The sequence below is a fragment of the Leopardus geoffroyi genome, chromosome A3 (assembly GCF_018350155.1).
Source record: "Leopardus geoffroyi isolate Oge1 chromosome A3, O.geoffroyi_Oge1_pat1.0, whole genome shotgun sequence".
NCBI classification, from domain to species: Eukaryota; Metazoa; Chordata; class Mammalia; order Carnivora; family Felidae; genus Leopardus; species Leopardus geoffroyi.
The window spans coordinates 76,876,792-76,887,870 of record NC_059336.1 but is presented as its reverse complement, the minus strand read 5'-3'; the positions used below and the strand labels follow the sequence as shown (position 1 = coordinate 76,887,870).

At 36.6% G+C, this 11,079-nt stretch overlaps 1 long non-coding RNA gene across 1 annotated transcript; it reads left to right on the top strand.

Moving 5' to 3' along the window:
* The first annotated feature begins 4,144 nt into the window (after positions 1-4,144).
* Positions 4,145-9,569, top strand: LOC123580813. The gene is made up of 2 exons (XR_006703469.1): positions 4,145-4,614; positions 8,327-9,569. It is a non-coding gene; the product is annotated as an uncharacterized LOC123580813 (long non-coding RNA).
* The last annotated feature ends 1,510 nt before the right edge of the window (positions 9,570-11,079 follow it).

Here is an 11,079-nt window from a genome sequence, read left to right as displayed (position 1 = left end):
CATCTAACAAATTCCTCATGTTCTTCTTGAATGTTAGGGTATAGAAACTGAATTTGGGGTACCACTTGGAAGTCTTTATAATAATAATACAGAACAAAGTCAATCTTTCAGAATCGGAATGTCTACTATTTCCCAAACTTGTGGAGGTGCTTGTGTTACCAGAAGTTCAGAAATCGTGTAGAATAATATAATATGAGGAAGGAGGTTCATTCTTTCTTTTTCTGTTTGTTTCCTATCAGCATGAAGGGCAGAGAGAAATGACTACAGACTGGTGCTTTGTCTAAACTTAGAACAGTCTCCACTTGAGAACTAAGTGAATTCATCTCTTCCAATCATTCCTGTAAATAATATCTACTTTCCTGCCCATAAACCACTAACATCCTATCGTTTTCTATAAGGCAGGTCCTTAATCCTTCCATTGTCAACTTTTCCATTTACCATAAAAGCCTCCCCCACTCCCCCTTTTTTTTAATTGAGGGGAAATTTACATATGGTTAAATGCACAGATCTTAAGAATACAATTTGATTTGTTTTGATAAAGACACACATCCATATAACCACTACCCTAATCAAGATATAGATCATTTCATCACCCAAGAATATTCTCATATGTCTCTTTTAATCAATCATCATTCACTCATAGCTTTGCCTGTTCTTCAACTTCATGTAATAGAACGTATGTTATCATATCAGGCTCCCTTCAGTCAACACAATGGCTTTGAGTTTTATCCAGGTTGTTGAATGAATCAGTATGCCTTTATATCATCGGTTAGTATTTCACTGCAAGAATATCCCACAATTACCCATTCTCCTACTCGTGGGCATTTGGATTGCTTCAGCTTGGGGCTATTATGAATAAAGCTGCTATATAAACTTTCCTATCACGTCTTTTATTGTAGATTTAACTTTTCATTTCTCTTCTGTAAATATCTAGGACTGGTGTTGATGGGCCATAGGGCAGGTCTAAATTTAACTTCACAAGAAACCAGCTTGTATGAGAGTTTCCATTGCTCTGAATCTTCCCCGAGATTTGGTTAGGGGAAGCTCCCATCCATCCTCCCTTATTTAGGCCTAGTTTCAACTAAGTCAAGTTTCTTATATTAAGTCACTCTGACATCTTTAATCATCAATGCTCATCCAAAAAATGTTTCGACTTTCCCACCAGTTTCCCAAAGTGGGTTTTAAAGTTTCCACCAGAAATGTGTATGAGAATTTTGCCTATGCATAATGTTATCGGCCCTTCCCACCCACCCTGCCACACATAGTTTTTTAGAATTGTTCTCAGATCAAACTTCTTGCATTATATCCCTTAAAACTTTTAATCAGCTTTTATGATCTAAAGAAATGTCAAATAAAATATTCCCAAAGGGGAATAAATTATGATTCATGCTACAGATAGAATTTTATAACTGGATCTTCAATATAATCTGTTCAAAGCCTAAATTTTACAGAACAGGAACCTGAGACAAAGAGTTTAAAAAACTTTCCAAAGGAGACACACCTAACAGGGGACAGAGGCAAAATCAGAACCTTCTCCTCAGCCTGTCTGACAACTTTATGACAATTCCACACTGACTTGTTTTGGTTCAAAGTCATTCTATTTTAAGAAGCAAATTTAAGTCCAAATTATCTTTATCTGACTTTCTTCTCCGAAAGCTAGTATCAAGTGGTTTATTGTAACTCATGCTATTACCAATGTCTTGTATTATTCAACAGCATATTAAAATATTCAAAGTATTTACTGAGATAGTAGTACATCTTTGGTCAATCTGATAAATAGGGAAGGATAATTTCCCCATATTTTTATAAAGGGAATATAAAGTACAAAGAATTAAGTAATGTCCAAGATCAATGAGGCAAAACTCAGGCTTCCTGACTTGGGAGCTTTCACCAAAGCAGATCATTCCTTTTCACACATGATTCACTAAATGTTCACTATTTTTATGTGTATTGTTGTGTTCGGTTGTTGAAAATGTAAAACTGACCTGACTTTTTACCATAGCACATTTATTCCTGGAGAGCTTTCACCTGGAATGGTTATTAGTGTGAAGGAGACATGGCATAAATTGCTTTTTAATCACACTGCTCCGGATGTCCAAGCAAAGCACGCCTGCCCTGAGTGCTCCCCTCTCCACTTCTCTGTGAGGATGACCTCACCTCAGGCTTTTTTTGTGTGGGTTTTTTTTTTCTTGTGGTGGTGCTAGCCAAGCAGGCAAAAGGATGGATTTTTTATACGCTTATGTCAAAATCAATCACTTTTAAAAGTTGAAAAATCAGTTTTTAAAATCTCCTGTAACATAAAGAACACTCGATTCGCTATAGATCAAAGAGTTTAACACATTTCAGATGTATTGGGTCTACAAAAAAAAAATGGAAGAAATAAGGAAAGTTAACATTTTCTAATAGTAAATCCTGAAGAGCCTTTTGTAGTGAGTAGATAGGATTTATTTCCATGTTATAGAAAACTGGGTGGTTTGAAAACCAATTTTTTGCATTATATCATTTTTCTAACACTGTCTTTTCACATACATTTTCCTCTAACATCAAACATTATTTTAACATCACTATTTGGGGCAGTTTTTATAAACAATTACATTTATCTTGGAAACACATGAATGTCTTTTATCTCAGGTATTCAAGACACTTTGTAAAACTTCTATCAACAGAAGCTAAAAATCTATCATTTGGTTTAGTTAATATTTGAGTTTGCAGGAGTAAAATCATCAGCCGACAGCAGCTGTGCACTGTGTTAAATCTAGAGCTGGCATTAGTCTATCAGATATGCAAATATTTATATCCTCATTGGTTAAGTAAACTGTTTGGCTCTGCAGAAATGATAGGTTTGTTTTGGAATACTATAAGTGACTCCCTTTTCTAATAATGGCTTTTATTGTGCTGAAATTCACACTTCTAGTTTGAGTTTGCCTAAAATTTCCAACACAAAAACTAGCAGCATCCTTATATACCTCCAGAAAAAGAAATGAGATCATAGTTACCAAGGGATACAAGAAATTGGATAGGCCAGATACAGAAAAAAAAATACACAATATATATATATATATATATATATATATATATATATATATATATGGCAATTTTGACCTTCAGTTTCTAAATTTACAAATGAAAGAATCCTTAGAAAAACACAATATTCATTTTAAAAACTTTAAAAAGCAAACATACTGGGGTGTGTTAATGCATAAGGATTCAACTCTTCACTTTTGTGAATGTGTTATACCAAATTTAAATAATCCCTTGTTTTTGAAACTTCATGTTTTTAAATTTTTATATAATTATAAATAAGCCCATGAAAATACACAAAGATATACATCTTTTTGAGTACCTTTGATTTTGTTTCTTTTTCCTTTGAGAGAGAGAAAGAGATAGAGGTGGGTAGAGGCAGAAAGAGAGAGGGAGAGAGAGAGAATCCTAAGTAGGCTCCACACCCAGCATGGAGCCTGACTCGGGGCTTGATCTCAAGACCCTAGGATCATGACCTGAGCCGAAACCAAGAGTCAGACATTTAACTGACTGAACCACCCAGGTACCCTGATTTTGTTTCTTTAGGATGGAGTCCCATAAGTGGAATTCTTGAGTCAAAAGATACCAACAGTTTTAAAAATCTTTATGCTTATTGACAATTGTTGGGCAATTTTTTTTTAAATTTTTTTTAATGTTTATTTATTTTTGAGACAGAGACAGAGCATGAGCAGGGGAGGGGCAGAGAGAGAGGGAGACACAGAATCTGAAACAGGCTCCAGGATCCGAGCTGTCAGCACAGAGCCCGACACGGGGCTCGATCCCACGAACTGTGAGATCATAACCTGAGCCGAAGTTGGACGCCCAACTGACTCAGCCACCCAGGCGCCCCGGCAAATTTTTAAATCTATTTGAACACCAGTTTCTTAAATCATGAAATTTAAATAAGACACACCTGGAAAGATTGTTAAAAGTACTAGAAACAAAAGATCTCAAAAATAACTATTTACTACAAAGATTTTCTCATTTTTACTAAAGTGTGGATTTGTTCCTGGGGAAAATAATTATCAATATCCTGGATGAATTTTATTTTTCTGATTTCTAAATAAGATAATTGTCATTGTCAATGATGAAAACGATCTATGATTAGTACACTATGGTCAGGGTACAAATATTTACAACCACCAACAGCACCAGGTACTTTCCACATATTTCCTCCTGTATCTCCACCTGCAATGGCTCATGTAACTTTGTGAGGCAGTGCTGATATCACAATATATACACAAAGAAATCAAGGCTCAAAGATGAAGTAACTCACCCTAAGTCTCCCAGTTAAAAAGCAGCTTTACCCCACTTGAAGCTCATGTTTCTCCACGTGCTATGATATTAATCATGCACTGTGTGATGAGAAAGAGATTGTTCAAATAGGTCATAACAGGCTTCATCTTTAAAATGGCATCTGAATTAAGTCACGCCAAGATGAGGAAAAAAATCCAAAGGAGAACAAACACCAAGAACTAAAACCTTATAGTGGAAAATTACATTGATTCACTGAATAGCTGCCTTGTGGCAGCCATTGTCCCAGGTGAAAGATGTAGATTAAAAAGTCTCGATCGGCAAGAAGTTCATAAGCAGGTAAGACAGACAAGTAAGCAAAATTATCGTATCGATGTGATAACTATTGTGTTTGAATTATGCCCAGGATGTCATAAGACTTGAAGGACAGATACCTAACCCAGTGTAAGAAAAGGAGCTACCCAGGCTGCAACTTGCAGGATGAGTAAATATACACTAAGCAGAAAAGCATTCAAGTGAGAGCATTTTATGCAGAGAAAGTGGTATATACAAAGTTGCGAAGGTGAAATAGACCATGACCCATCCTCCAAGGTGCTACAGGTTCAGAATTTCTGGAGCCCAAAAGGGTTTAAAGAGATAGCATAAAATGATGCTGGAATGCTGGCAGAGCCAGACCGCAGTGGTTCTTTTTTGCTATGGCAGAGGCTTGAACTTTATCCTGAAAATGACTCGTTCCTTTATGGATATTGCTAAATCCTTTATTAGAATTACTTCTGCAACAATGGTGCCAATAACAGTAACTGATGCCTAACATTCATGCTTTATATTAATAATTTAATTCTTAAAACAATACTCTGAGATGAATACCATTATTATTATGTGCCAATCATTGTGTTAGTCTCTACTGATAGAACAGTGAGCACGAATGTCATAGATATTAAATAGAGAAAGTTATATTCAGATTTGCATTTTAAACGATCATTTTAGCAGGGATTTGGAGGATGACATTGAAAAGGCTACCTGGCAAGTTGAAACCGGTTATAAAATATCTACTGTATTGCAGACAAGATATTATGAAGACTGGATTTAAGGCAGAAGAGGTAGAACTGAAAAAGAGGGAACAGATTTGAGAGCTACTTAAAAGCACGCCATGGTTACCAACTAGATATAGAAGATCAGGTGACAGGAAGAATCTGGGATGTCAACCAGGTTCTGGCTTTCGCTTCTGCGGGGAGGTAATCCTCTTCTCTGAAATGGACAAAACAAGAGGAAGAACAGATTTTATACGGGAAGGTCATCTCTTCAGACTAGAAATGCAGATTTCAGAGTCATAGTTTAAAGGCAGTATATCCACAGACATGGATATGAATGAAATCACGAATATAGGAAAAGCAAGAGGAGAAGAGGGATGATAATGAACTCTAACAACAGTTTAAGAAGCTACGGATAGGGGCGCCTGGGTGGCTCAGTCGGTTAAGCGGCCGACTTCGGCTCAGGTCATGATCTCGCGGTCCGTGAGTTCGAGCCCCACATCGGGCTCTGTGCTGACAGCTCAGAGCCTGAAGCCTGTTTCGGATTCTGTGTCTCCCTCTCTCTGACCCTCCCCCGTTCATGCTCTGTCTCTCACTGTCTCAAAAATAAAAAAACGTTAAAAAAAATTTTTTTTTTAAAAAAAGAAGCTACGGATAAATCATTAGGAGTGCTGGTATATGTATGGCAGAGATCTAAAGCTGAGAGGCAGCAATGTATATTTGGAGTTATCTACATGTAAATGGAAGTTGAACCTGTATGTGAAAATAAACTCCCTAAAAGAAAGATTATCAATTGAGTAGGGGAGGATAAAGATGAAATCAACGAAGGTATCTACCTATACTCTGTATGTACAGAAGACCTTCCTAATGAAGATATGATAGTCTTCCAGAATATAAGAAAATATAAAAAGAACACTTCAAAGGGCAGAATATGGCTCTGGGTTGATCTAATTATACTCTCAGCCTCCCTTATTTCCTTCCAGATCATATCACCCAAAAGCAAGAGAGCCAGCTCTAGCCAAATGCCACAACCTTGACCTTGGAAAAGCATGAAAATAATTGATGGGCATGAAGAATCAAATGCCTAGTCTTCTAACCAAAAATCACTAACCAACTATAGACCCCATTTCTAGGCTCATCTAAATTTCTAGCCTAAATACCCATTTCTTTATATTCCTTTTGATATGCAAAGCAACTAGCTAAAGATTTTAATTGACATTTTCAAGAACAAGTCATTGAATCTCACTTGAAGTCTTCAAATTGAACTGATATGTGGAAAATTAATCCTGTGGAAACTAGAAAAGCTGTTTTACATGTGACATGGAGAAAAGACAATCTCAGCTTCACTTGGGCTGAGGGGGGAAAAAAACTTTTTCTATCATAAGTTTCTCCAATTTAAGGAGAGATAATGGGTTGGAAACCATTTCCACAATTGCTTCTAATGCTATTACTGCCTGAGAAATAATACACCAAGACACTCCTGGCTGTTATATATGCTTTGTTAATATACTATTCTAAAGTGAAAATGTTTAGGGTTCATCAATTATAAAGGAATAAACTTCTACCTTGTTGATGGTGAAACCAAATATACTTTATATAGATAGATAGATAGATAGATAGAGATAGAGATATGTAGATATATATATCTATATATATACATATATTTTGTTATATACATACATATACACATATATATAAACAATACTTATGCTGTATAAACAATCTTTTTTCTCTACTTTAGAGCAGAAGTACTGTATGGAGATAGTAATCAACTGTAATTATTGCTTTTGAAAACTCAAGCTTTAAAACCCACAAAATACTTTAAAAATAAATGCAGGAAGCTTCATAAAATACATTTTCTCAATTCAACAAAGAAAAAAAAATCAAACCAGTTAGGACACTCAAGTGTTATTTGCAGCAATCATGATAAGTCAATTTGGGCTTAAACCATGATTGTTATAAACACTCACAAAACATATTATTTACCAGATGGCAATCTTACTCAAGCAAACATATAAAACTTATGTTTCATTATTATCAAATAAGGATGAACTTGCCACTGGGATAACCTCCAGTAGTTAAACAAACACATCTCTGCAAAATGAGTGCCATGGTTTCTATCATTGGATAAGTATATAGAGTAAAGGAACCATCTTAATATTTAGCAGCACAAGCTTATATTCAAGAACCAAAGCATACAGCTAAAAACATACACATGAAAGATGTCATATTCATGTCTGTGCTTAGACTTGTGTTTTCAGTTTCTTAGCAAAATGCTATTGCATTTTAGTATTTAGAAAAGGAACAGTCTGAAATTATGACCTAAGCTAAAACATCTGTATTGAATAATTATTAGTTGATATTATGCAATGTATAAAGCAATCCTAAGACTTTCTTGTTACTGGCCCCTCCACCAAATACAATATCAGAATCTATCAGACTCTAACTCTGGTGGAAGGCACACTGTAAGAGTTGTACTAGGCACCTGGGTGGCTCAGCAGGTTAAGCGTCTGACTCTTGACTTCGGCTCAGGTCAGGATCTCATGGTTCATGAGTTAGAGCCCCTGTCAGGCTCTGCACTGACATTAGAGTCTGCTTGGGATTCTCTCTCTCTCTCTCTCTCTCTCTCTCTCTCTCTCTCTCCCTCCCTCCCTCCCTCCCTCTCCATGTCTCTCTGCCCTTCCCCTGTATGCTCTCTCAAAATAAATAAATAAAACCTTAAAAATAGAGAGTTGTACTTTATGAGTTATAATATCACAGACTAATGGCAGGATACTAAAGGTCTGTTTGTGATGAATACCAGATTATTATATCAGTGTGTGTGTGTGTGTGTGTGTGCGCACGCACACAAGTGTGTCCGCGCTCACACACATGCACTAGTCTGGTTGAAAAGTGATCCTTTTTGTAACTGAAAATCATATAAATTTTAAAATAGTTTCAAAATTAGTTTTTTATTGTGCTACAATGAAAATGAAATGAGGATTGAAAGCTTCCTTTGCTTATGTGTTTCTTGGTCACAGGCAATACTCTCAAACAAGCTGTTACTCAGAAACTCCATTGTAATATGAGGCGGACACTCCTTGAACTTATACAAGCATGGTGAAAGTTCAGAGGTATTAGGACATAGGGAGCCATGGAAATAGAGACCATGGACAAAAACTGAGACCACGGACAGAAATATCAGGACTCTGAAACAGAAGTGATGGACCTTTCATCCCCTCATTAGGTCTGCAAGGCCAAAACCCAAGCACTATGGAATGGCCGACTGTAGGGCATTTATGCCCAACAGGACAATAAAAAAAAGTCCAGATTGTCCACCCACCCACCCCCACTCTGCTACCTCACTGGTTGCAATACCTTGTGCTGAAAAATCCTGAGTTAGTGGCTACAGCAGAAGTTGGTAAACTGTCTGCTTTCTGAATACAAACACAGCTCTTCCACATGAAGATAACATAAGTAAAGAAACAAATTCTGGGTTTTGACAAGTTAAATGGCTATCTGAAATTAGAAAAGTGTTCTGAAGACTTTCCTCTTCCCCACACTGTTCTCTAAAACTAATAGGTAAGGGCAGGGACTTCTCATTGGATTGCATCAAGGCGAAAGACAATCTCTCTCCATAGAGGAGTAAGCAGGCACTTCACCTGGCAGAACATTTCACCATTGAAGGAAAGATTGCCTTTAGATTCCAACTTCCTTGAGGGTCGAGTCTCTTTCTCTGTTACTTTCTGAATTGCACCTAAAACACTGAGGACTTTCAAAGAATATTGGTTTGTGACAGACAAAATGGATCACTTACACTGTACATCAGTACCAAAAACTTTAATGCACTCAAACAAGGTCATTTCATCGTTACCAAGGAGCCAAAGAAAAGAAAACTAGAGAGAAAGAACCTTTTTGACAGTTGTTCCTTTACAAGTACTCTACTAACATGGACCAAGATTGAACGATGATTCCAGAAAAAACAACAACAGAAGTATGTGATGTGCTCACAACCTCTAATACCCTGATAAATTTACTTGGGGTATATTCTTCTTTGTAAGATCTATTAGGCATATTTCTAGCTACTTAGAAAAAAGGTAAATGACCCAGGCAGGACATGTGGCGTCACAACCAAAGACCAATTTTTAAGTGGCTATTTTATATACATAATTGAAATGTATACTACTGTTGGTCTTTCTTCTTTCCCTCTATTTAACTGCTGGTGCAAATATTTATAAAACTGATAACACAATTGTAGCACCTAATAAAGACTTCTATTATTCATTGGTATTATAAACATATTTCCTTTATATAATTAGTGTAGCTTCATTACAAAACCATTTGGAAAGCCATCTCCCATAATTCCTCCACCCTAATACAGTTCTTCTCAGTTCTTCTCTCTTTCCGAAGGTGATGAATATGTCACATGAGAAAATAGTTTTTAGCCCTCACTTACCAGCCTACCAGCAGTCCCAAAGCCACTCTCCTTCTAGTAACAGGGCAATAGAAAATTCTCTTTGAGATAAACACCAGAAGATCGGTTTTTAATAATGAGCCATCTTCATATAATTGCCCAATGAGTGCAATCATTTTGATAATTCTAACTGAATTTTCTCAATTGCAAAGACTGATATTTCTTATCAAAATGAAAAAAAATCATTTTATGGCTACAGAGAAGGAGAAATTGAACTTCTTTCCCTACACACTTTACTCCCTTGTGGACAGAAGGGATACAGTGAACAGTGTTTCTCTCTGTTAATGTGGCTTGAATTGCGCAGTACATTCGAACAGGCTCTCTCCAGAAGACCGCTGGGAAATATCATCTATATACATTGTGCCACCCATTCTCATATACATCCCTCAGTGCCCCTGGTTAATAATGTGATATTTCCCTAGATAATGAAAGGCACAGAACCATGACCCTTTTAAGCAGAAGGATGGCATGACAATGTAAGTTCTGATCTGCCATGAAGGTAGGATACAGTAGCCTTTCCTCTGCTGCAAATTCAACTATGTACGTGGTTAGCCTCTGTTAGTCAAAATCTCAATGCCATCTCTGAATTTTGCCAGGTGTTCTCTGCTGGTATTGAAACTGTCAGTGCTCTGAAGAGTCTGAGTGTGGGGGGTTCTTTGATATTTCCTATCTCCATCAGTGAAAGAGGAACAGCACATGAGAATAAGAGTACAAGGATCCAGACTCTAACTTCATAGCAGGCCACCTTCTCTTGCCAAACCTCAACTTCCTCATCTGAGAAGGGGGTTGGGGGGTGGAATACTAATGCTCATTTCCTGAGGTTGTCATAGGAATCTGAGACAATGTAGCCTTAAGTATTGTATACATTCTTGAGAATAGTGTACACTTCTATTATTGAGAATGTAATTATGATTTATTAGTGTTAGCACACCAGGTTAGGGCTATTGTTTTCTTGGCATGTTTAGAACTAGAAAAATCAGAAGATAATTCCTATTGATCTCATAACAAGCACAGAAATATAAAGCTGAAAAAACAGCCACTTATAATTAAGTGGCTCTGTTCTCTCTAATTTTTAGAGTACAATACAATATTGTAACTCTTTACTTTTATTAACTGCCAAAATCAATCTCAGAACCCATTTTCCCAATACTCTGGAATAAAAAGGACAGGATTTTTTTCCTTAGACACACAGATGCAGTTTCATCTACATGCATGCATTTCAGAGGCATTATTTAAGCCATAGTGCATACAATGAACAAACTGTAATCATATCTTTGTCCCAATTCAATTACAAAATGAACTCATAACTTAGAGCCCCGC